Source organism: Passer domesticus, chromosome 14 (genome assembly GCF_036417665.1).
Source record: "Passer domesticus isolate bPasDom1 chromosome 14, bPasDom1.hap1, whole genome shotgun sequence".
In the NCBI taxonomy this organism is placed as follows: Eukaryota; Metazoa; Chordata; class Aves; order Passeriformes; family Passeridae; genus Passer; species Passer domesticus.
The window spans coordinates 18786951-18814109 of NC_087487.1; positions in this window are offsets into that span (position 1 = coordinate 18786951).

Below are 27159 nucleotides of genomic sequence, written 5' to 3' on the forward strand. Positions count from 1 at the left end.
TGGGATGGCTGTTGTTGCAGGGGATGTATTTCCCTTCTAGGTACACGTTGGAAATTTAAATCCTTTCAGCCAACTATCAAGTCTCTGTAGGTGGTTTTCTTTCTAGGAAACAGCTTTTTTTCTGACAACATGACAAGAAACAATGACTCAAGACTCCTTCCCACATGAAAAGGGTCCTAGAGGAACTTCTAATTGTTGTGGAAATGCCGATTTAAGGTTCCAGGATAATTTTCATGGACTGGTTTCATGGAATTAATTTTCATTCTACATCTTTTCTTGCATAATTAATTGGGTTGAGGCAATTAGTGGAATTTACTCCTGGGAAGGCTCTCCAGGAGGCTGTGACAGGGACCCTGCCCAGGACCCTTCCAGCTCGGGGCTGCGCGTGGCTCCAAGGAGAGCTGGGAGAGCAGCAAAGCCTCTCTCCACTGGACTTCTCACTTACTCTTTTCCTCCCCTTTCTGTGTGTTGTCTTCTAATAATCCCTTCTCTCTGAATCCATAGCCTGCAGCGCAGACATTAGATAAATAAAGCTGGCGTGGGCCCCGAGCCAGCCGGGATTGCATAAATACCCCGAGCTCTGGAGCACGGAGCCTCTGCTCGTCAGACAGGGCAGGGGCTGCCTGCCACTGGGCTGGGCTTTCCTGGCAACTGGGGGGACTGCAACGGGCCAGGCAGGAGGAGGGAGGGACACTGTGGGGCTGTTCCTATTTGACTCCATGTCAGCCTTTGCAGCAGCTAAAATTTCCTCTCCCCAGGTCCATCTGTGCCGCTCTGAGGGGGATTCAGAGAAGCAACAATCTCCAGTTTCTATAAAATAGAAGTGGAAGGTCTCAGGAGGTAACCCAGAGCCCCAAAGCTCCATCCTCTCCTTCCCAGGGGTAGGAGGGAAGGCTGGCAGAGGCACATCAGCAACTGCAGGATTTAAATGGGATAGGGATGAGAGAGGAAGGGAAGAATTGCACTGCCTGACACCACAGCCTGTAGCTGGCTGGGCTGAAGATGGGAAACCAGTTTGTCCAGCTTTGGCTTCACAAGAAGGTTCAGAGATGCCTTTTCTTGCAGTAAAACCCACCCACAGCATGGGTTCCCCAGGCACAGCCTGGGCTGAGGAGAGAGCACCGTGCTTGGTGTGGGTTCCCTTCCTGCCCTCCAGCCCAGGACTGCAGGTGAATTCTCTGCCCAGCTCATTCCAGCCACTTCAGCAGCTTGTGCATGATTGCTCCAGGCTTTCCTGGGCCTTTCCTGAGCTAGCACCATGAGATTTCTTTCATCTCAGAGGTCTGCCATCACTGAAGTCCCTCTGCTGTCAGATATTGTTACACTAATACACCATCCATGCTCCAGGGCTTCAGATGATCATGCTGGGATTGGGGTTTACTGGGATGGGTTTTGCTGAGCTCACTTGTGTATCTTGTAATTCCCAACTAGAACACACCTCAAGGTGCTCAGCTCTGACCAGGCTCACTTGTCTCAAGGCTCCTTTCCAGCCTGTTTGGGCAGAAAACACAGCTCTTTGGAAACACTTGAATTGTGCTGGAAGTGTCCCCCCAGAAAGATGTTGAGGACCTGGCACCTTTACAAAGAGCTGTGTGCTGTGTTATTCCTCTCTCTGCTGAGTGTGACAAGGCTCTGGTGCCAGTGGACCGTGGTTCTGTAAAACATTTAGAAATGCCAATAAATCAGAGGCACGGTTTGGAAGCTGCCAGCTGGAATTTGCTACTTGAGCTTAAACAAGCTGGGCATATCTGCTTACTCCTGTTTTATTTGCCTAGGTGTAGTGAGAGCAGTGCAGCAAGCGTGACTGGGGCTTTTATTGGAAAAGTTTGGGAAAGGGGAATCTAGAAAGAGCCATGCTGAGTTTGTCTCCTCATCCTCGCTGCTAAAACACTCAGGTCATTTTATGCCATGTTGTAGGGAGTTTGTAGGCAACCCTAATGACACTTCCATGGTGCTGGTTGGAAATGCCATCCTTCAGATTCGCACAAAAGTGGTTATTTCACTCTTTCTGGTTGTTTATTGGCTTCCAGCTGAAACCTAAACCTGAGCTTGTGAGCTCTGGAGGGCATTAAGGATCCCGACAGCTTTTTGCAAATGTAAGGGTATTAAACCCAAAAGCTTGGCTGAATTCCAAATGAGCAAATCTTATTCTGAAACCTTTAGGTTTCCTCTCTACTTAAGGGAATTTAAGATGTTTTGCACTTCTTAGATCTCACATGATTATAAGCGACTTGCCCAGGTCACACAGGAAATCTGCTGGGGGAAAGACCTGTGTCTCATTTTCCTGACTTCCCAGAGAGCTTCTGGCCAGATTAAGGGATGGGAAGGGCTGAGGTCCAGAAGTGATTCCCAGAGCACCCCTGAACTTTGGGATGCTCAGGAAAGCACCTGTGAGAATCTCCAGCAGTGGAAGCGTTGTGAGCCACACTCAGCCTCCCTCTCTTCCAAAGGGGAAACAAAAATCCCCTGTTTTCTTTACCTGGCAGCCTGTTTTCATGGAACTTGAAGAATTTAATCTCCGAGGCTGCTGAGTTTGGCCATTTCAGAGTGTGAGCCTGGGAATGCACCCAGGTTAAATAAGAAGCCGTGGTGCAGCGGGCACAAGGATGCTGCTGCTGCATCCAAGAGTCAGAGCAGTGCCAGGGGTGATTCCCAGCAACATCCGTGACAAAATAGAGAGACACAGGCTGAGAGTCTCTTTCTGGGACCACATCACCCACTGGCAGACACTGGGACACACTGGTGGCACCTTTGTCCTGGTGCTGCATGGGAAGAGTCTCTGGTCATGGTTCTGTGCTCTGGATTTCCACACTGGCTTGTAGAAAAATGCCTGGTTTGGCTAAACCCAAATCCTCAGAGGCCTAAAATCAGGCAGAGCTGCCTCTGACACTTTGAGCAGATCCAAGTTTTGCTGCTGCTGCTGCTGCTTTTGCCTCTGCAGGCTTTGAGGGCAGGAGGCAGGAGCATGTCCTGGCCCTGGAGCAGGGCAGCAGATCCCTCTGGGAGAGGCTACCAGGACTCTCCCTGGGGAGCCAGAGTTTGCCTCTGGAGCTGGGAGCATCCCTGGGCACAGTGGTGTCTGTGGGCTCTCTACTTTTTGGGCTTTGTTAGCAGCCCTGCTAATTGCTTTGATTTGTAAAGTGAGGGGCTCAGCGAAGCAGGAGGGACACAGATGAAAAGCAGACCTTGATGAAGTGTCTCATTAAGTAAAAAGGCAGAAATTTCAGCAGTACCACCCCCCAGCCGTGTGGAAGGCTGGTTGTGATGTCTTGGGAATAAGCAGGTGGTCAGAGCACACCTTGGAGCAGGCTCAGGTTTGTGCTTTATTGGGGTGTAATTCCAGTGCCAGGGGCTGCCCCAGTGCAGGAGGGGATCCAGGCTCTTCCCCCTGCCTCTCTCAGCCCTGTGCCTTTTCCTTCCCATGTGCTGAGCTCCTAGTGAAAATTATCAACCCAAACCAGTGCAAAAAAGCTTTTTTCAAGGGCAGCAGAGCCCAGGGAGGCAGAATGGGTCATCCTGCAGGCAATGAGCATTGCCACATTTACTGTGCTTCCAGCCTCAGTCATTCCAAAGAGCAAATTCAACCTGATCAAAACAGACCTGTTGGAGTTTGGGTGGCTGGAACTGACACCTCATGAAAAGCACTGGGATTCTCTTTGTTTTTGCTAACAGAAAGGAAAACAGAACAGCTACGTATCATCCATCTGGAAAAAAAAAAAAAAAAAAAAAAAAAAAAAGCTGTAATTACCACTCCCCGAAATTATTTCTTATTTAATGAAATGTCTCTTTAGGCTGAACAAAGGAATTTTCAGAGAGGAGAGCACTGAAGGGCGGGACAGAGAGCACAGGCAAGAACACAGTTCAAATACAGGGAATAAAATCCTCTTGACACAGTTTGTCACTAGAACGCCTGCCAGGCCAGAGCAAAGGCTGCTTTTTCATGGAGATCTTCTGTACCTGTTTCTGCTGGGAGCACTGGGAACCACCATCCATGGCTGGCCCAGAGGGATGTGCAGCTCATTCCAGTTTGTGGGGGCTCTGCTTGCTTTTCCAGCAGCTAAATGCCTGATCCATTCTCAAAGCAGGGATGTGCCAAGGCTAGGAACGCCCTGACCCCCTCTGGAAGGGAAAGTGGCTGTGGATGAGTAGCTCTGGCAGTGAAAAGAGGTTGGAAATAAAATAGAATGGCTGAGGCTGGAAAAGAGCTCTAAGGTCATGGAGTCCAAGGAGGGAGCAGGGGCACTTTGGGGTGTCTCCCTCCCCCTGCACACTGGGACACAGGGCTGGGGGTGATACCCAGGAGGGGACACCCCAAGGCTCAGCTGGAGGGAGAAAAGTCTGCAGAAGGGAGCAGGAAGCACAGGGAGGTGAATCCATGGTGGGAACCTCCAGCCTTGGTGTGTGACAGATTTATTGATCCCATCCTGGTGGGGGAGAAGCTTTCCCCAACTTCAAGTGAAGCTCATGATGTTACTGTTTATTTCTTTACTTTTTAAATTTAATTTATTGTTTTATTTAAGGTCCTCTTGCAAAACTGTGCTGGTCTCTTTTTTATTGGATTAACTGACTACTGTAACTAAGAGTAAAGTGGGGTTGGGTAGGAAATAACAGAGGATTTAACCTGTAGCACTGCTGTAAAAGCAGCCTTAGTCAATCTGAGGTAAAAAATGCAGCTGTGGAAATCACCTTTCTCCAGTTTATGCTGGAGAAAAAAAAAATGCCCTGTAATTAAGAAAGACCCTTAAGCTTTGGTGTGAAGTGTCACAGGTGGGTTCAGGGGTGGAACATGGGATCATTCTAAATGCCAAAAAAGGGACTTAGGATCCAAACCCAAGGAGATGTCACTGCTGGGTCAGGTCGTGACCAGCTGAGTGAGGAGAGGGTGAGGAAAGGACAAATCTGAGCCCAGGTACAGCCCAGAGTGAGGCAGCAGAGCCAGCTCCTGCTGCCTGGAGCCGGGCAGAGCTGCAGGAGGTGGGTGCTGCAGGAACGTGGGGTTTGGTGGGGTGGCAGAGCTCCTGGTGTTCCCAGAGGACCAGGTCTCCTCTCGCCCTCCCTCCTCACAGAGCCTTGCCTCTGGTTTGGGCTCCACATTTCCTTGAAACAGGACAACCTGGTGGCCCTAGGGCTTGGACCTGTGTTCTGAGGCACTTTGGGGTTTGCTCTAATATCAAAAGGCAGCTTGTGACCAAAGGGAGACACTGGGATAAGCTCTGGGACCCTGTCACCCACGCCCATCAATGGCAGCAGGAAAACAGGCAGGAATCCACAGGCTTCATGAGGCCCAGGAAACTCCTGGAATCTATGGTTAAACAGCAGATTCTAAACTACCCTGCCCTCAGGCTGGTGTGAGAAGCTCTTTGCTCTGAGGATTGTTGCATGCTGGCAATCACCCCCACATAATTGAATAGTTTATCCTGTCATGTTTTGATAAATTCCAACCTTCACCCTCTGGCTTACCTTGGGAAGGCTTGGGCCGTGTGCTGCCTAATGTTTGTGGTACACAGGGATTTGTTATGCTGTTCATTAATTCTTTCACATTCGATGGACTTGGGAAGGAAAAATATTGATGGAGAAATAAAGAGCAACTTTCTCACCGAGGGCTGCGGCGAGGTCTGCCTGGAATCGTGATTCACACCGAGCCAAGTTTTTCCACTCTTGTGAAACCATAGGTTTTCCTGCTTCAAATTGATAAAACATACCTGTTTGCATTTAAAAACTGATATCCAGGTGCAGCACATTGCTGTGAAAAAAGCATAACATGACCTCAGCAGGATTCAGCTTTGGTTTTGGTAATGCCTCTTTGGCATTTGTTAGCCAAGGCAAATGCAAATCACATGCTGGAGTGATTAAAGGATTCAGCCCTTGCCTTAGCTCGTGTTTTGACTCTGCAAAGGAGGTATAACTTGCACTTGATCCTCAGTCAAAAACAGTTTCTAGCAGCAATTCTGTCTAGAGGGATGCCAAAAATGAGTGGGAACTGAATATCCCGTTGCTTCCAGGCTGCTGGTTGGAGCCAGCCTTGGGGTGCCATGCTGGGGATGGCCATGGGGGATATTTACTCAACTGTAATTAACTTAATCAGCCACTGGGTATCAGTATTGTCTCACATGCATCTATAAAAAAGGGGATTTTCATGGAGCTGAACGTCTCTGTTTGGGGGCATTGCTGAGGGCTGGCCTTGCCTGGCAGGGCGTGAGGGCTCAGGGGGAGAATCCCCTCCAGCCTTGAGGCACCTCTAACAGACCCTGACCCCAAAGCACCACTGCACAGAGCCAAGGAACTGAGGGAGAGGTGGGCAGCAGCTCAGGGAGGGGGTGCAGGCTGTTCCCAGACCCTTCATCCCCAGGGAAGGGCTCTGCTCCTGCTCCTGCCCCACCACAGACCCTGGGGAGCTGAGCAGGCTGGGCTGGGCTGCTCCTCTCAGCAGAAGAGCTGTGCAGAGTGTGTGTGTGACTCTGCCGTGGGTGCCAGGTGGGGTTTGGGGGCGTCAGTCCCTGGCAGGGGCTGTGCAGGCAGTGAGGATCCTGCCTGGGGCAGGGGGCAGGGGGCAGAGCCCCGAGTGCTGCCTGCTGGCACCGGCACACAGAGCAGGGGTGGCAGGAGATTTAAGGTCCCTTCCAACCCAACCCACCCTGGGATTCCTTGAGTCCATGTGCCCATTTTCCAGCTGGATTCCTTGCGTGTGGTGCCACTCTCCCTTCCTGCTGAAACAGGAATGTTTACGTTCATGTTTGTGTTGGGTGGGATGCTCCAGCCAGGATGCACAAAGGCAAAGGTGGTGCCCAGATGCTCCATGAACACACCTGGGACCACCCAGCTTGCAGGTAGAGCCCTCAGCCCCCCGTGGGGTGGATTTGGAGGCCTCCAGCTCGCTGGGTGATGGATCCAGGAGGGAAGAACCCACCTGAGCGAGGGGTGTCCCACTGCCAGGGCTTCATCAGCAGGGCATGCTGCAAAGGCTTGAGCAGGTTTTTCTCTTGGGCCCCTCACCTTCTTCCCCAGGGATGGGACTCCAGCACTGGTGGGATCTCTGCCTGAGTCTCCATTCAGTTTTGGCTCCAGGTAACAGTTGCTTCTCTCACTGCTGCCTTCCAGGCTCGCTTCCCTTGCCAAAATGCTAATTTAGCCCTTCAGCTATGTTTAAAAATAAAAGATCCTCCACTTCTCAGGGTATTAAAAGGCCAAAAGGAATATAAAAAGTTCACCAGACTGGTCAGTTCACTCCCTGCTGTGTCTTCCTGGGGCGTTGCAGCAAAAACACAGGCACAAAATCCAAAGCAAACAGCTCCCTCCTCCCTGTCAGCCTCCCCTGGAGCCTCTGGCTCCCAGCTCCGTGCCCATCTCCCTCCAGGCCCTGCCTCTCCACTCTGCCCTGGGCACCTCCCCAGCCCCTGGTGGCACCTGAGTCACTCCTATTCCTGCATTCTCCTGGCCCAAAAATTTCCCACCAGCTTCTGGGCTCTTCAGGCACAAACCCAGCAACAAGGATTTTTCCCCACTAGTCCCTCATGGAGTAAGATAATATATCCACATCCTCCCTGCTGTTCTGCCACAAAGAGTCCCCACTGGAATCCTCTGCTTGACTTGATTTCTTGGAAGCTGCAGAGGGATCTGTTTAAAAATCCAAACAGGATTGTGGCTGTGCATTGGGTTTCATAGAAGCTCTGCAAGGCTGGTTAAACCTGGAGGGTCACAAAATTCATATTTATTCCTGCTTGGTTAAAGCCTCATTTTACAGTACAGGGAACTTGGATAACTAGGGCAGAAAAAAGGTCATTTAATGGTTGGGAGTTTTTAGTGTTTCCTGACTTTAATGCTTGTTGTGGCTTCAATTGCTCTTCTTTAAAAAGTGCTGTGGGTTGGGATTGGGGTCCCTGAATGAGATCCTTTTGTTCCTCAGGCTTTTCATTTCTCACAAATTGAGCAGTGCAATCTCTCCCTCCTACAAAGGTAAAGAGGTGACACTTTGAAGCAGCCATGGAGAAGGAGAGGTCTTGTTTAGATTATTTCATTTTGGGGCAGTGCCTGTTTCAGTTTAGAGCTGCTCACTGTATGGAGAGAGAGCTCATTCATGTTCTTCCAAATGAGCTGTCACTTCCCAGAGCTGATTAATCACCACGAGACACCAGCCCTGGTATCACTGCACGGCTTCCAAAGCTGAGTCAGCCAAACATGGCACGCCATCCCCTCCCCAGGTTAACCACACACTGCTGCTCCAGCCTGCAGGAATTTAGCAAAATCCATGTTATTGACTGGCACCAGGAAGGATCAAACACTGCACAGGGACAGCGCCCAGCTGGTGCCCAGCAACGTGATGGGAAGGGAAACTGGGATGGGATAAAGTGCACTGGGGACATGGAAATTAGAAAGGGGAAATGTGGTTCCAGCTCTCAAGTGAAATCCCAACACAACAAGCCCAGTGACCATTGTTCTGCAAAGATATTTTTTAATGTAACTCATGTTGAGTGTTTGACTTCAACCAGTTTGCACTCCAACACATGGCTTGTCTCCATTAATGCTTATCCTGTTCTCATCAGTTCTGCTTTCTTTTTTTTTTTTTTTCCATCAAATATCTTTTTTTCCTCAACAAGAAAGACCCTAATCATTTCAGGGTGCTCGCCACCTACTATCAGTGGTTATTTTGGGGATAGCTCAGCAAAGCTTTAAAATGTCTGAACTGCATTAAAATGAATTGTTGGCATTCCAGCCCAAACCTCAGGAGGCAGGAATCTGCCATGAGAGCATGGAGGGAAGCACTGCTATAATAAAGGATACATGTAATGAGGTTTGAAGTGCTTGAAATTCAAAGTCTGGTCCATATTACGAAACATTCACTGCTTTAACGAAATCAGTTTCAAATTGATCTAATTAAACTCCTAGACAGCTTTAGTGTAGACATCTTCATATTGGTTTTATCCATTCTAAAATCCAGTTTAGCTGGGATGTGTTAGGGGCAAAATGCCCAGGAACTCCTCAGATGGGAGTTGGTTGTCATTTACAGATCTGAGCTGAGTTCACTTTTCAGGTTTGCTCTCCATATTCTGCTTCTTTAGCTTCTTGTAAATCTCATGTTTGTGCTTCTTTAACTCTGGACTCTTGGTGATTTTGGAGTCATTAACTGGCCTTGGATTGGAGCACACAGCTCCAGGAAACAGGAGGAGGAAGAGGAGGATGAGGAGGATGAGGAGGAAGAGGAGGATGAGGAAGAAGAGGAGGATGAGGAGGATGAGGAGGATGGCCATCCCAGTCATGCAGTGAGGAGCAAACCAGGGTGCCAGAGGCTCCTGTGAGACCCATGTAGATTCTGATTTTTATAAACTGGGACTTGAAATGTCTCAAGGCTGAACATTCAGTGTCCTGAGTTCAGGCTCCTTCTGGTGGAGTTTCCAGGCTGGAATCCACAGCTGAGTTGGATCCATGGCAGATTCACAGCACGTGAGGAGCAGCTAAAACCTTCACACAGAACTTCACCTGCAGTGCTGCCCTGCACTGAACATCAGTGTCTGACCCATCTAGAAAGACTTTGTGCTCCCAGGTGGGAATTCCAGTCCCAGGAGCTGCTGCTGGCCTTTGGACAGGCAGCATTCCCACTTGGCAGCCTCAGACTGCCACGGAGCTGCAGGGTGGGACCAGGGATGCCACTGAAAGAATCCCTTCTAGTGGGAAAGAGAAGCTCAGTGATTCCCTCCTGGTGGGACAGAGAGGCTCAGTGTTGAGCTTGCTTGGTTTTCCTTGCAGCAGCAGGAGGGATGATGCCAATTCTGAACTCACCCATGGATTTTGCAGAGGTTAATGCACCCCCCGAGAGTGTGGAACAAAACTGTCTGTCAAACAAAACTGGCGTTTGGGGCAGGGAGGTGCAGTGCATAAAAGTACATTTTATTCTGTTGACCATTAATTGTATAAATAAACCAGCACTAAGAATGTTTTTATATGCCACTCTGTTTTCTTATAAAATAGAGGGGTTCCTGAAGCTGTGTAGAAATTCCATAGTAAACAGAAAATCTGGCAAGTTACACCCCCCCCGTGGAAAATTGACAGAGATTTGCAACTCTGAGCATCACAGGAGCAGGAGAGGCTGCAGTTTCCCACAAAAGGCAGGGACAGAGCAGCAGAATAGAAACCTCCTGCAGCTCTGACCCTACATGCCCTTCCTGGGGAAGGGAGCTGTCATCCCCGGGGGCGAGGGAATCCCTCTTCCCTCAGAGAGCACAGGTGATGCTTTATGAGGATTAGCGATTTGAACACCATGTTCTGGTGTTGAAACCCTCCCAGAGGGCAGGAGAGGTTGTTCCTGTGTGGAGAAATCAGTGCTTTGCTCACATGCGTGCTCTCCAGTGCTGTCTGGGAGACATGGATATGTTTTTTGGAAAACTTTTCGAGTGATTCTGACAGTGGCCGCCTGCCTGTGGCTCATGAAAGGTTTTCACATTCCTTTCCATGCGCTTTGAAATGCCAGAGGAAATGTCCCAGTGACTCAAATGATAGGTGTTACTTGGGAGTAACTGCTGCATTATTGCTGAACACCTGGAATTGGCAGCAGGCAGCCTGCATGCTGGAAAAAAGGGGAATTGGATACCCAGCCAGCCCTTCCTACCTCCAACATCCCTGGTTTTGTCCACCTGCAACAGGAACAGGGGTGCAGGTGGTCATTCAGGTGAACCTTGTCCCATTGCCACCCTCTGCTCTGATTCTGCCCCTCAGATATTCCTGTTCCCTGCTGAAACACCAGAGAATTTAGTTCAGTGTCAAAGCACTCATTCCACACAGTTAAGCCATGGATGGATTTGGATGGGGATCTGCAGATATTAGGGATGTTCCCAGAGGATAAAGTGCACCTTCCCTCCACAGAGAAAGGCAGCTGCAGTCACCTGTTATTTATTTCATTTATTCAACATCTTGACAGTAAAACCCTTGGAACTGGGTTTGCCAAAGGTATTTCTTTTCCTTCCAACTTATCCTGTCCTCTCAACCTGTCTGAGGGGAGCATTCTTGGCATGGCAGGGGCAGCCCTTCCTCCTGCTCTGCCTGGGAAGCTGGGCTCTCCAACACACCTGCAAATGGAGATTTACCTGGCCTGACACAGATTTACTGGTGTCCTGCTGCTCTGTGGTGCCTGGAGGGAGAGGGATGGAGGATTTTTTCCCCTATTGAGCAGTGCAGAAAGGGGCATTTCTGTCTAAAGGTCATGTAATGTGCAAGGTCACATCTGCTGCTTGGAAACTGTAACAGCTCTGGTTAGGCTGGTTCAAATCTGTTTTCTAGATAAGGCTAAAAATTCCTAATATTCAGTTACTACAGTCACAACCCCTCTCTGTCTTTGGTCTAAGGCACATTTTGGTGAGGCTGTTTTCAGGCAAGGGGCTCAAATGCTAACAAGATTAAATGGCTTTTTTTTTTTTTTCTCAGTTCCCTCTCCTCATGTATGACAAGGATTTCTGTGGTTTGATCCAGAAAAGTGGGAATTAGTTTATAAATGATGTGTAGCTAAGCTTTGCTCAGTTTTTGACTGGAATTATCAGAGTTTTACTCAAGCTCTGTTTTATAAGTGTTGCCATTGCTACCCTCTGCACCAATGCAATATTAACAGGCTGGGAATCCTTGGTGTCTTACAGCTACCACTGAAAATTTATCTTTATGGTAAAGTCTCTGGAGGTTTCTGGGGTTTCTTTTGGTCCTGATGCCTTTTATTGTTTCTCTGCAGCTTGAGTAGGAGCTTCCAAGCCTAACCTAGTAGTAGCTTCATTTAGGTGCATCTGCTGTGTGAGATATAACTTTGTTTCATTTTTTTATTATTTCTTATGCTTATTATTTCTTATCTATACTATGGTTTTTCTAGTCATGAGTTTTACAGTGTTCTATTAACAGGTTATAAAATGGTTAACTATCTTTTTTTATAAGGTCTTTTAAGGTTAAACTATCTAATTAAGAAATGACACCTATATTATTTTTACCTTTAATTTAATCATTAATCCTCTTTGTCTCTCAGTGTGGACTTTGTTATCTAATTATAAAAAACTACCTAAACTCATGAAGAGGAAGGTGAAGAGGAAGGTCTAGCTACTGCTCTAAAACTTCTATCTTAGTTTTATATATATTACTATAAAACCTTGACCTCCAAGCTGGGGCTGGAGCCCCCTGGAAGCGCCTGACCACTCTCAGGGCAGGGAGGGCTCTGTATGAGCAGCAGCAGCTCCAGGTCCAGGTTTTTCATTCCTTGTTCCCCCTTTGGAGCTGTGCTCTGAGGAAACCAGAGATCCAGGCTGGGGAGGAATCCCTGGTGGAGGTGTGAGCGAGCTGAAGGAGGGCACAGACACAGCAGCGAGGCGTGGAACACCCATCTGGGTAAATGCTGCCTTGGGTCTGCTGTGAGTTCAGACTCCCAACACAAATAAAAAACTGGGCCTCAGGAAGAAGTGTCTGGGTGACATTTTGGGTTGTGTTTATGAACTAGTGGGGGTAGAAAATCTGTTTAAAGACCCCAAAGGCTTTAATAGCTTGGATGATGATTTACAGCTGTTTTATTCCATGATTTATAGACTGCTCCTTATCACAGAGGCAGGATACAAGTACTGAATTTCATAAAGGAACACAATTCTCATTTCTTTCTCAGAAACACGTAGACAGAAATGCCATTCCACAGTAAACAGCAGCCTCTTCCCTCATCTCACCACCCTCTGACGGAGATTTGAGGCTGCAGAGCACAGCCAGCACTGCCTGGGCTCATCTCTTCCCATATAATTTCCATAATTCAGCCCTTTCCTCTGGCTGAAGTGCAGCCTCCCTAAATACACAGCCTGGTACCATCATGTTACATTCCCTCTGACCTGTCTGTGACAGGAACCTTAAATAACACAGGAGACTCTGGTTCTCAGAGCCCCACAGGAAAGGATCAGCCAGGCCCTCACACACATTCACTGGAACGGGCTCCTCATCCTCACGTGGGCTCCATGAACTGATCTCTGTCTGATCCCAGTTCTCAGTCACATCAACAAACTCATAAACGAGTGAGGAAAGGAGCCCTGGATCCCTGGAATGCCCCAGGCCAGGCTGGACAGGGCTTGGAGCAGCCCGGGGCAGTGGAAGGTGTCCCTGCCCATGGCTGGGGTGGGATGATCTGAGCTTTGAGCTCCCTTCCAACCCAAACCAGTCTGGGATTCTGTGATCAGGGGAGGGACGTGGCCAAGGTCACCCTGACCCCACGTTCTGCCTGCTGGGCCTTGCTGCCTCCCCACAGCTGAGCAGAACCCTGCTCAGAGCCCTCCCTCCCAGCCTGAGGGCTGTAAGAGAAGCCTGGGGTCTCCGAGGAGGTGGCTGAGGGTGGAAGGGACCCTGCACCAGCCTGGTCTGTGTGTGCAGTCCCTCAGCCCAGTCTGCACTGCTCTGGGGCTTTCACTGCAGCAGCATCAGCACCACGTGCTCACAGCACAAAAACTGCATTTCCACGTGCTGCCGCTCTGCTGGGAGGCCCAAACCCGTGTGTAAACAGGAATTAACTGGATCACCCCAGTGCAGTGAGTCATGTTCATTAACCCTGCTCTCAGACTCCAACATTTTGCTTCAGAGATCTCAGATGGCTTCTCCAAACAAAGCCAGGAGAGGGCCAGGAGGAGTCTCTCAGGATCCTCGGGATCCTGCTGGAAGGTGTCACTGCCCTGGCCCCTGGTCCTGCTCTGCTCCAACAGCCCTGCTGGGATAGCCAAGAGGGGAGAAGCTCTGCCTGCCCTAAATACCATTGTTCAACATCTCCCAAGTGCTCTAATCTCTCCAGCTATATCGTGATCCTCTGATTTCTCCTCCTGGCCTCAGTAGTTGGGGTATTTTTGCAGGTAGAAGCAGCCTGAGGCAGAACTGGAAAGCAGACAGGATCACAGTGAATAAATCCATCTTCACAGGTCTCTTCTTTGTGTACTCCTTTATATCAGTTAGGTTCAAAGAAAGTATCTCCTTACTCTGCCTGCACTGTTTAGCATTTTTTATTAACAAAGTCCTCTTTTAGGCTGTAGTCCATTGAGGTTCATTAATCAACAATTGCCACGAAGTGAAAAATTCTCAAACTTCCAAAAATCTTTTTCTTGGAGTGAGTTAATACTAACAATGAAGTTTTCCTTGGCTAAGTGTCCCCTGCTTTGATGTGTCTGGGTGAGAAACTAAAAGCCACAAAGGTGTTATAAACTAGGCACCAATCACAGATTTAGACAGGCTGGTATGTGCTTTTAACCAATAAATATATATAATATCACAAGAATTAGTGTTTGGTTTGTGCGAGAGAGAATTTTTGGCATTTGAATGATTTTCTTATCGGTTTTTCATTAGTTGAGCTATTATTTTTTTTTTTTTTAAAGAACAGCAAATTCCCCTCAGTGTCCTGAAAATGGCACTGAAAGTGGTCACCCCAGCCCCATTCCTAGAGTAACATTGGTTTACGTTATTTCTGGCAGGAGCCATAATACAGCTCTTCTTAATTTTGGGAGCAGGCTGTTATTCAAACACACGCCTGTGAGCCTGGACAGCTCTGGAGTGCCTCTGGAAGCCCTGGCACGGGGAGCTGTGCTGGCAGCAGGAGCTGTGACCCCGCTCAAAGGTCCATTCCTGGGGCCAGACCTGGCAGGAGGAGCAGCCACAGCCCTTCAGATGGGACAGGAGCTGATGGGAGGCGTTTGGCCGCTGGTGCTGCTCCGAAAAAAACCCTTCTTTATAAAAACACAGGCAGGGGGATCGCTCCTGAGAGTGTAAAGCCCCTAAACCTGCTCCAGGCTGCCTTCCCAAACACAGCCTTGCTCCTGAGGGCAGTAAAACAAATAGGAAGACTCCCACGGCTTTCCAAGGGCCAGCAGAGGGGCTCTGAGGAGCTCAGAGCTCCTGGGAGCTGCTGTGGAGGGCAGCTCAGCCCGGCCACATCCCTGCTGCCAAGGTCAGGGGGAGGCAGAGCACTCCCCAGTGCCAAGATTGCAGAGGAATGAGCCTCAGCCACAGGCTCCAGCAGCCCCCAGCCCAGGGGAGGGACAGCTTCTGTCCCTCACTTTGTTCCCTGGCTTCGCCTTGACTGCTGCAATTGTTCAGGCAGAGGGAAGTCACTGCCTGCCTCATCTTTCCACGGCAATATTGTTATTTTTTAACCTGCTATAAAAAGCCAGCAGAAACAAGAGGAGCTGCTCCGGCCTCCCTAAATAAGGATCCGTGTTTACCATTGATCACAGTTACCAGGGTGCTTCTTCCTGCAGTGGCTCTGAAGTGGATCAAACCAGCTCTCTTTGTTGCTGTTTTTGTGTGCCTCTATTTCTGTTGCTCGCATTTCAAATGCCTGTATTTTTCTAGCAGTTAAAGGCTGCGTTTTGCACGCATAGCACATTCTATAAAACCTTTGGAAAAAAAAAAAAAAAAAGAAAAATTGGCAGTGTGAATTCTCTCTCCAGTGGGGCTGGAAGGATTTTAAAGTCTCCTGGAGGAAAGAAAGGCCATGCCAGCTTTCTGCAGAGAAATTCTGCACTGAGCAGGGGTGATCAAATAGCTGATGTGCACGTTTGATACACACACAGGGAGCACCAGCCCTCGCAGAAACGACAGGTTTATGAACCAGAGCTTGTTCCTTATCTCACATCAGCTCATATTCCAGCAGAGTCAATATTTCACTGCAGCAGCAGAGCTCTAAAACCTGCAGGGTGACATGGGTGAGGTCCCCACGTCAGGAGAGCAGGGAGGGGGCCTGGAGGGACGTGGGCTCTCCTGCAGCTCTGCTCGTTCCTCATTGCTGGTGTGGGGTCTCTGTGACACCGGGGTGTCCCCTTGGAGAGCCACAGGCTCCTGCTGGCACACAGAGGATGCTTGGGGATGCTTGTTCCTGTGCTGGGAGGGGCTTTGGTAGGGCCAGTTTGGGGGAAAATAAGTGAAAATGGATGGGATTGTCACCGAGGAGTGTCCTGTCACTTGGAAACCTCCTGGAGACACAGAATCATGGAATGGTTTGGGTTGGAAGGGACCTCAAAGCTCACCCAGCTCCAAGCAGGGCCATGGGCAGGGATGGCACTCAGTGGCTCAGGGCCCCACCCAGCCTGGCCTGAGATACAGGTGACACTCCTGTGGTGATCTGTACCAATTTATCCATTTCAATTCAGTGATATCTAACATGAACCTAATAGAGGTGGCAATTCTTCCATAGCTGGCAGGGTAGTTCCTGCATTGTCCTTATTTTTATATCGTTTTAACAAGGCTGTTTTTCCACCCTGTGGCTTTGCTTTCCCTGAAGAGAGTAAACAACTCTGTGCAGGAAGGTGCCCTGATTTCCACTGTTAATAACCAGTGAATAAGTGAGAAATGCTGTTTACATTTTTTTTTTTTAAAGATATAGATAAATACAAAAAATTAGAAGCTCTGTTTGGCTTTGCAAACAAAAGTAGCCCAAAAATAAACAGGGCTACCCAGCAGAAAGGAGACTGGGAGGGGAAGTGGATGCCAACTGAAGAGGCAGATGTAAAGAGCATTTCCTATTTGGTTTAGCAACTGCAGACTTTTGTCTCCAGTCTGCCTGCATTTCCTCCAATGATTCATCATAAATGTGCATTTATAAATAAACTCCACCTTGGCCTGGTACATTGATTGCAGGCTGGTTACTTAGGGAAATCAAAAAAAAAAAAAGGAACCATCCTCCCCAATTTTGAATGATACCTGTGTGGCAATATAATTTAAAAGAACTGTTTCCAGGCTGTTTATTTGATTTACGTTGAGGGATTGTGACAGTGAGAGATGGGAGCTGTGGTTTCCTCATTTCATGAGGGTAACAATTCATTAAGGAGCTTGGGATGATGCCTCTGTGCACATCCAGGGGCTGGGGTTTGGGAGCAGCTCCCGTTCCTTGGGCTGGCTGCTGGAGCTCAGGGAAGGGGTGTTTGGGGCTGCAGAAGGGGTCATTCCCCAGACCAGTGGCTCCCCCAGGGCCATGGGGGACCCACAGTGCTGCAAGAGGCTTCCCAACCCCACAGAATTTATTTATCCCTGTGCTTTCCTCGTGTTTGCTCACAGCACCCAGAGCAGCAGCTGAGGCAGACCCTGGTGTGATGCAGGCAAGTTTTGGGGGATTTCTCCCTCCTTTGAGCTCTGCCCTTGAGCCTGGTCCTGCAGCCTGACCCACAGGGGAAAATCCCCTGGGAAATGCCTGTTTGTGTGTTTGAGCAGCACCTGGGCTGTGCCCTGCTGAGGGATCAAGTCCTGCCAGGGCTGTGCACACCAGAGACCCCTCACACCTGGCTCTTCCCATCTTCTCCCCTTGGAGCTCTGCTCAGCTCCTGCTCTGGAGAGTTTCCCCTCTTTGCTGCCCCCCAGCACGGAGTCACAGAGTTCCTGAGGCTGGAAAAGCCCTCTGAGGTCAGCCTTTACCAACACTGCAGGGCCACCACCACCCCCTGTCCCCAGGGCTCACAGCCAGCACATCTGCTCAGTGCCTCCAGGAATGGGGACTCCACACTGCCCTGGGCACCCTGTGCCAGTGCCTGACCCCCTGCTCAGTGGAGAAATTCTTCCTGATATCCAGCCTGAATGTTCCTGTGCAACATGGGAATTTCCTATTTCTTCCTTTTCTATTGATGCCTTAGGATTTTAGCTTTTACATTGTTCATCTATTTGTAATCCTGCAATTCTTCAGCATGTAACTCTAAACTCCATACTCAGTGTTAGCTACTGCTTTCCCATTTTGGTCAGACATTTTGGTCTCTAGGACTGGAAATCAAGGACAGACACCCTAGACATCACAACCACTTGTTACCTGGGAAAAGATGCTGCTGGGTAGAGTCAGAGGAGCTTTAAGGTCCCTTTCCACCCAAATGATTCTGTGTTTGAATCTCTGTCTGTTGGAATAGAGGTGGAGGAGTAGTTCAATAAATCTTTTTTGATTTGTTTTTTAAGAACAAGGCCTAGTTGATAGTCAGTTTTCCTAGGTTGTTTTGGTTTTTTTAAACAAATCCTGAGCATGTGCAGAGCACTCCTGAACTTTTCCTGACTTGTGGAGCCACAGCAAAATCTGCAAAGCAAAGGGCTCCTCTCTGCAGCCACCGTAAAGGTGCAGCACAGAGAAAACAAAGGCAAGGCAGTCCCAGACTCTGCACAGCACATGATTCCCTAATAAAAAATGTTTGGCCTCTTCTCAGGAATAACATGGCCATGCTTGTAGCTCCAAAAGAAGCCCTGAATGATATTAATACATTCATTAGAACAAGTTCAAAGAAAATCATCTTAATTAGCTTGCCTGGCTGAAACTGAGGTTCATTAATCTAAAGTAGATTAACCTGATGGTAATGCCATGAAAGCTGGCTGGGATATTAATGAAATATATGCAGTTGCAGAGAGCCCAAATGTCCTGCTGATAAAACCGCCCGTGTTTCCTGCACTCGGGGCTGTTCTAAGGAATTCCTGTCCCTCTTCCAGCCACCAGCCCGGCCCTGCAGCTCAGCCATGGCACTGCTCTGGGACACGCCGTGAAGGGAGACAGCATTCCACGGGGAAACTCGGGAAAACAACTCCCTGGAGCCTTTTGTGCCCAGAACTTGCCGGAGCAGAGCGTGCACGTGCACGTCTGCAGCAGGCAGGGATTTGCCCGTGCAGGGAGCACACAGGTTTTTATAAGGCAAACCCTGGCAAAGGACTTCCAAAACTTGACCTGTTTTTCAGCTCTGTGCTGGTGCACAGTGTGCAGCGAGGGTCTAAAAGCTTCCAGAAACCCAACTTAGACCCAGCGGGCTTAAAATGGCCTTCTCCTCTCCCCAGGCTCCAGTATTCTTAATCTGAACTCTTTTTAGTCTTTGACACATCATTAAAGTGACAGTTCAAGAACAGCCCCGAGATCAAAGGCCTGCAGAGCTTCTCTCGTGTTGCAACGCTTTGGGCAACTCTTTCTGCAGGGCTGCTCCTCAGCTCCCTCCCTGCAGCAGCAGGAGCCTCTCCCCTGCCCTCCTGCCCCTCTGCTGGGCCACCCCAAAGGCTCCGATTTAGGGGAGTCACAGAATTAGGTGAATCACAGAATTAGGTGAATCACAGATTTAGATGTATCACATGTGTAGGTGTATTACAAATTTAGGTGTATCAGATTTAGGTATATCACAGATTTAGGTGTATCATAGATTTAGGTGTACTCACAAACTTAGGTGTATCACAAATTTAGGTGCATCACAGATTTAATTCTATCACAGATTTAGGTCTATTACAGATTTAGGTGTATCCCAAATTTAGGTGTATCACAGATTTAGGTATATTACAGATTTAGTTCTATCACAGATTTAGGTCTATCACAGATTTAGGTATATCCCTAATTTAGGTGTATCACAGATTTAGGTGTACACACAAATTTAGGTGCATTTGTGCTGCCAAAACAACTCCAGGTTTGGGCACGGCCATATACAAATATATACTAATCCAAAATGCAAATAGAGAGGATTTGCAAAATCTGCTCTGCTCTGGAGTGCAAGGAGAAGGCTCAGGATGGAGGATGAGATGGGGACTGGGGAGATCAGAGCTTTTTTCCCAGCTTTTCCCTTGGCTGTGCTGCTGCTCAGGGCAACCTGCTGATCCCCTGGGTTTTGCCAGGAGGAGCTGATTCCTGCTGTGATGTGCCCAGGTGATGCTGAGAGAAGGAAGCTCAGGAAGTGCTGATTTGCTCTTTACAAACCCCCACCTCTACCTATCATTGAGTAAATTCTGCAGCTTTGTTGATAGGTATTTATAGAGAGCTCTGTGATCCAACAGTGAAAGGAAATCCATATGGACACGGTGTTGTTCAGGACAAGATCTAAGGGCCCTCCTTCCTCTGCAGAGCTGGGATGTGGAGTTTCAGATCACACAATCACAGAACACCTCGAGCTGGAAGCGACCCACAGGATCACCCAGCTCCTGCTGAGGACTGGCTGGGCTGACCTCACTGTGCTGCCTCTCCCTAAAGCTGAATATTCAGTGACTAAGTGTCTTTGCCTTGTTTCCCCGAGAAAGGCTCGGCTGGCCCACAGCTTATTTACAAGGTACCATGGTGTGATGCATCATAAAGACACTTTTGAAGAATTTCTGTTATTAAAAACTGCCCGTGGAAAGAATTAGGTCAGGTGTTTACAAGTCAAAGCTTTGGGGATAATTAGGTGGAAGGCAGCAACTGCAGAAAAGAGGGTTATTTTCCAGCCCTCCAAGAAGTGTGGAGTAATGCCTGTGTTACAGGAACCCCTCAGCAGCCAGGTTCCCACCTCCTTAGTGCAGGATCTGTTACAGCCACTGCTTTGGGCATGGGGAAGAAAGCAGGGCTTAGAAAAGCCTCCAAAAATACAGAACCCCCTGAGCAAACCTGTTGGTGTCGGGGTGTTACATAAACAGCCATCCAAGCCCTCTTAAGGGGGCTGCTTGTAAATACAAGCTGTAGCTGCTACTGCTGCACAGCCAGGCTGAATTCTATACCACCTTTGAGGGAAGAAAGTTGTTTTCTTTCCTTTTTTTATTTTTTTTTTTTAAAAGGGCACTTGTTGCTGGTGGCAGAGTGTGTGTGTGAGAGGAGGGACGGGACAGGGCGCTGGCTGTTTGTGCACTTCAAGCAGAGCGACCTCCTTGAACCTCACCATGCACAATGATGCTTTCCATGGAAAGTCTGGCTCTATTACCTTTGGCAAGGGCTGAGGGAATATTTTTGGAAGCTTTAAAATCCTCTGTGGAACACGCTTCATTTTTTGTTCATATACAGTATCTTTATATTTATTCAGTAAAAAAAAAAAAAGTTTTCTGTTTTGCTGGCTGACCCTGACCCTTCAGCTCTTCTCCAGCAGTGCCCAGGGTGCAGGGAAGGCTGGGACAAGGAAAAGATCAGGCCTAAACCATCAGCCCCTGCCATATTGTACTGGTTAAAGCTCAGTTGCTCCCCTCTCCTAAAAGTTTGTTTAAAGTGGTAAGAATAGAACCTGTTCAAAGTGAGCCCTCCAAGGGCCTGGTTCCCATTTGCATTTAAGCCTTTCTGTGGGGCTGGAGCTGGGTAAAGGGGCCCTCGCTCCTAAATGGGAATCAGACTCCACAGCTGCACTTTCCAGTGTCCTTCCTTTCTGCCAGCAAAGCCAGGAAATGGCTCTTGAATGGGAAGGGGACAATTAAACACAAAAAAAAAATTGCAAATAAGGTTGGCAGGGCCCAAGACTGCATGTGGTGTCACTGTGTCACCTGTGTCACTGTCCTGGCTGGACCCCTGGGATCTCACTCTGGATCCCTTTGCACAGGGGCTGAGGTGTAAAACACAGGAGGTCTTAAACCAAGTTTTAGCTTTAGGGTTGCATTTGGTAGCTGGAAGAAGCAGAAAATGGAATGTGGGAAGTTGACTAAGCACTGCAGCATCCCAAGAGGAGTTCTTATAACTTTTAATATTAGTAAATTTTGGAAATAAATGTGATTTGCTGTCTCTGCCTCTCCTGGTTCAGCTGTGATGGTTAAAATGGTGTTGCCAGGAGGAGGAGGTGCCCAGGTGCCACCAGCCTGAGCTGAAGGGACTGGACAGGACAGGCTGGGGATGCAGGTCCCTCTCACTGCCCTCCCCCTGGGCAGCCCTGCCTGCTGCCAGGGGCTCAGCACAGCTCCCAGCCTGGCACCAGTGCTTCCCAGCCACGCTCCTGCCTGGCATGGGCTGCAGCTGCCTCTCCTGCGCCCAGGTTCATACATTTTTACATCTTATTTGATTTTCCTGAGTCAAAACAAAATAAAGACAAAATTACAAATGTCACTCCAAATCACACCTGGTACAAAAATGCAACATCTTGGTGCAATTTCAGCTCAGTCTTACACACAACTCCCAACCATGCCCCTTTGCAGGTGCCACAAGGGATCTTTCTCATTTAGATAAAGAGTTGGAGAGATCTATCTCATTTGGAGAGATCTATCTCGTTTGGAGATAGAGTTTGACCATAAGTCTAGACAGAGTTTGCCATTCCATCAAACGTCGAAGGTTCTCCATGTAGCATTGGGAGACTTTGCTGACACCCAACATAAAAACGATAAAAAAACATAAACGTAGAGAGAAGTGGTTCATCAATCAGTACAAACCTAACTGTGATAACCTAAGACTTTGTGTAATGATGACTTTAGAAGCTGAGATTTTGTGTGATGGTAACTTTAGAACCATAGAACCTGGCCTCGTGCTCAGACTTTACAGCCTGGTGTGGGTGAGTCTTGGCTGTGGCTTGGAGCCACAGGGGTGAAGGTGACTGTGAGGGTGAAGTCTCCAGCTGCTGGCCCTGTGCAGGTGATGGCACGAGCTGGAGGTGATCCCTGTACAGGTGGTGTGGCTCTGCTCTTGTCCTCAGGGCAGCTAAAAGGACCTTGGGATGTCCACCCATCCCTCCCTGTCATGGGGCACATCATTGTCTGGCAGGTGTGACACTGATATTTCCTAAACATGGAATGGTTTGGGTTGAAAGGGACCTTAAGGATCATCTTGTTCCACCGCACCACCACGGGCAGGGATGCCACCCACCAGACCAGGTGGCATCGTGGGATGGAAATTCTACCTAACCCTTATAATCCTTTCTATAATTGTCTTGATATCTATCCTGAACCTTCCCCTGGCTGTGGTTATCTTTGTCCTTCCTCTCCTGGACACGGAGGAGGGAGAACCCAAATTTGGTGAGCACAAGCATTTACCCTGCTGCTGTGCCAGGTTGGAGTTTGCAGGTTAAAATCCCCGGAGTGATGCTGAGATAAAATCTGGCAATAATGGCAGAAATCCCTCTTGCTTCACCAAGCTCCAGGCCCAAAAGAATGTGTGAGGATGAGTTAAACCCCAGGGAATTGGGATCTCTAGTAAAAACAAACACGAGCAGCCTCTTCACTATTGCAACTCCACTATCAAAACCCCTTTTCAGAAAATGTTTAGTTAAAGATTTAGTTTGGAACAAACATTGTTAAAGCATGACCATCGGGCTGCTTATTGGAGCCAGATGTTGGCTCTAAGGACATTTGGGTCCATTCAGGGATTTTGCATGCCCTCATCAGCTGGAGTGAGCAGAAGGATTTGGAAAGCTCTGACTCAGATTCTCAACTTGCCCAAAAATGCAGAACCCCACTGAAAGTGCCTCACCCTGTGCCATTACAGGGCAATATTCCATAATGGCCAGCATCCTTTTTGTCTTTCTGGTTTTTTCTAAGGAATGACTGGCCTCTCCCAATCTGTGCTTTTGATTTTTCTCTTAATCCCTCATACTTGTTGAACAATCTTTTAGGAATACTTCTCCCTGAAGGCTGACTTTGTTCACAATTAAAAAATGAGTATCTGTTGACCTAATCCTGCGAGCTGCCTGGGTGTGACCAGCCCACGTTTTCCAGTGGAATGGTGCCCTCGGAAGATGTTCCAAAATCTGACCCCTCTTTCCAAACCAAAGGCCAGCAGAGCCACGGGCCCTGCACATTGCATGAAGCTTTGGCCAAATTCATGTGCTGAAAAAAAAAAAAAATGAAACCAAACTAAAGCTTTGCAAGGCTGATTTTAATAGTTTTTAGAGCTGCTTCTTTGATTTTTACTGCTTGAATGTTGCTTATTGGCTGCTTTGTGGATGGAAATCTCACTGGAGATGCTCAGCAGGAGAAAAACAAACATGGGAAAGGGCCAAAGTGTGCTCCACATCCTCCAGACCAGGCTGACCTGGGCTTCTGGGGCCTGATCCTTGATGGAAATGGGGTTTGGAGCAGATCAAGCCCCTTGTAAGAAGCCACTCAATGCCATGTGGCTTTGCCCCTTCCTGTGCCCCTGTGCTCCTGTGCAGGCAGGGCTGTGCCAGCCTGGAGACCCTCAGGGCTGTTGGAGCTGCCCTGGGAGCAGATCTGTGTCAGGGGAGTGTTTGAGTGAGGGAACAGCAGCCCCACAGCTGGGGACAGCTGGGGACACGTGTGGCACCAGGGGAGGGACCCTGCATCCCTGGGGAGCCGGGGCTGAGCTGGCCCTGCTCTGCTGGGAGGAGGAAGGAGCCAGCAGGATGTGGAGGTAGCACCAGACTCCCCTGGAGCTGCATGAGATGACTCAGCTGGGGTTTAGTGCAGGAAGGGTTCTGATGTGTAAAACCACCTTGGGTTTTTCCATCCTGGACTTCCTTGAGTTTAGAAAATGAGAATATGGGGGAAAAACACAGAACAGCAGGGCAGATCCTCACAGCCTCTTCTGCTGCCCACCCCATGCAGAATTTGGGGCTCACATCTGCTCACACATCTGCAGATTGCCCTCACAGGCAAACCACACGTGGCAGTGGGAAAGAACTGGGGAATTTGCTTCAGAAGAGCACTCTGGAGGTACAACAGCCCTGCAGGACATCCCTGTCCTCCCTCTTGCAGGACACAAAGGCAGCTGTGTCCCCAGAGCCCACAGCTCCATGCAGGCAGCTCTTGGACTTTGTATTGCTGAAAGACACCCAGGCATTTACAGAAAACATCCAAGCATGGCCAAGGTGAAAAAAAAATAACTTATTGTGACATGAAAATGGAATTCACATCATCAGAAAAACACGAGCTTGCCTCTGGGAGCAGATCAGCTCCTGGAATGTGGCTGTCCCTCTCTGCCATCCCCTCTGCCTGGGAGCAGGGGGTGTTGGAGGTGTGCAGCACAGCTGCCCAGTGCCCAGGCAGAGCTGGGTGCTGCTGTTTCCTGGCAGGGCTGGCTCCCTGGAGCTCAGCCTGGCAGCGCAGCGTGCCCGGCCAGCTCTGCTCACTGGGACCATTGTCCAGGGCTCATAAGACTTTCCACTGCCTCGACGCTCTGTGACGTGACTCACAGTTGTAAACATTGGCACCAGCTGCTCTTCTCACTGAAACCATAAACCCATTAAGGGAAATTTGTTTTCTAAAAATAATCTGATCAATGAAAGGACTCTCTCAGCGTCCCCAGCCCCTCTTCCCCACCTCCCTCGTAATGACTTCCTCGTAAATACCCTCCCTTGGAGGAGGATGCCTCGTGCCAGTCTCCATTGACCAGCTCCAGTCCTCCAGTGAGGACATTTCAGGGGAGCTCAGGTCCTCATTCAGAGATATTTTGCTCTTTGAGGTGAGCAGAGCAGGAGGGGAAGGTGTGACTGCAGCAGTTTCTGTGGGGAGAGGAGAACACGGCCCCGGTGCTTGGGAAGATTTGCAGTTTCTGTGTTATCTTTATAATATCAGTGCCTGTGGATGGTCAGCAGTGATGTGATGGTCAGCCCAGGGAGGCAGGCTGGGGTTTGGCTGAATGAATGAATGAATCCTGTGGCATTAAACATCCTGGATCAGCTCTGCTGTACCTTTGCTGTGCCACAAAAGGGAATCTCAGTTCACCCCTGAGCTTTCCAGGGAATCAAGGGCTCCTCTCCACAGCATTTCAGATGTCAGCACCCTCTGGGTGGGGGCATTTGGGCAGCCCTGTTTGTCACCCTGGCTGTTCTCTCTGGAGCTGTGGGCTGAGGCTGCCTGGCAGCACAGGGTGGATTGCTTGGCTGCCACCTCGGGATGCCAAACATTGCTGTGTGCGTGCTGGCAGCCCGGGAGTGCCAGCCAGGGCCAACCCAGCATTGTAACACTGCACTCTAGCCATGCTGTGGGCAGGAGGCTCTGGGCACACACTGACTGCGCAAGAACCTGCTGAAAAATGAGTGAGGAGCTCCCCAGCAAGGGGCAGAGCGTGAAGGAAAGCTGGATGTGATTCTGAACGTGCCTCTGGGGATGCTGCTCCAGGTGCCTCCACCCTCGTGGCAGTGGGTGATGGAGTGGGAGGGAAGAGCTTTCCTGGTGTAGCAAAGCTGTGACTGCAGCTCTGGTGTGAGCAGATCAGACCCCTCAAGATCTGTGTAGGTTTTCATGGTCCCCCCAAACAACCCAGCCCCACTGCCCTTCCCAGGCTTGCAGCTGTGCTCTTCCCAAAAAACATCACCAGGCCAGTGACTGACTGGCTCCTGGAGTTCTGGGTCACAGATCTTATCTCTCACCTTTCAAAAGCACTGCTGTCATTTCTGAGCAGCCCATTTATGGTCCAGTCTGCTCTAGGCAGAAGGAAAGGGCAGAGTGCATTTGGCAGCAGCAGGAATTGTGTTCAGTGGGAGCTCAGGGAAAGGTTACCCTGCAGGGCTAACACTTGGAGACCCCAGTGTCCCCTGATGGCAGCTGGACGTGGTTGTGGTGCCTCTTGTGCAGCCCAGATCTCCCTCAAGGACAGCTCAGTGACAGAGCAGAGTTAAGGGAGAAAATTCCAGACAACCTGGCACAAGGCATCTCAGCCTTCCTGATGCCATTTCCTCTCCAAACCTGCCCCTGACTTCTTCTGAAGGATCAGTATCTTTTTAAATAAATGGGAAATGATCCCCTTGAGCCAGAATGCGTGCAGCCACCTGGTGCTGGCTGCAAAGCAGAGCCACTCCTGCCCTGTTCTGCCATCAGGGAGCCCCGTGCCACAGAGGGCACCCGGTGCTTTCATTCAGAGAGTGCCACATTTCATTTCTTTTGCTGCTGCCCCTGTGGTCTGCAAACTGCAAATGTGAACCTGTTTAATCTGGCTGTTAAGTGGAGATTTTGAAACAGCACAGACCCAAACTGCAGGCTGAGGGGAAAGGTGCCAGCACAAACCTGACCACAATGGGAAGGATCCTATCCCAGGATTAACTCCTGGTGCCATGGACTGATCTTTCCACGGGGAGGGCTTGGAGCCTTCCTTTGGCTCACCTGGTCCCTGGACAGGGCTCCCCTTTTATCTGATCCTGCTGCCCTGTATTTTGCTGCTGGAGACACTGGGGGTTCATTATTTTAATAAACCTGCCTGGCTTTGCCTAAGGCCAGTTTGAAGCGAGCCCTACCCCTGTAATTGGGGTCTGGGGTGGTTTGGGAGGGTTTTGTGCTCTGCTGCTGCTCCAGGAACGCCTGGAGCTCCCTCACATCACGCTGAGGACCTGAGCTGACCCCAGGAGCTGCTCTGCTCCTCCTGTGCAGGCTCAGGTGGCCCCACCAGGGTGTTCCATCAGCTCCAGGGGTGCAATGTCCCAGGAGAGCTCCAGGGAGCTGCCACACGGGCACTGCCACTCCCAAACGTGCCAGTGTGACTGGCAGAGCTGGCAGGGTGGTGGGCAGAGAGGGAGGAAGGGAGCAGCAGGTCATGGCAGCAGCCCCACTTCCACCCTGCCCCAGATAAGGGACTGAGGCTTTGGGAACAGGGTC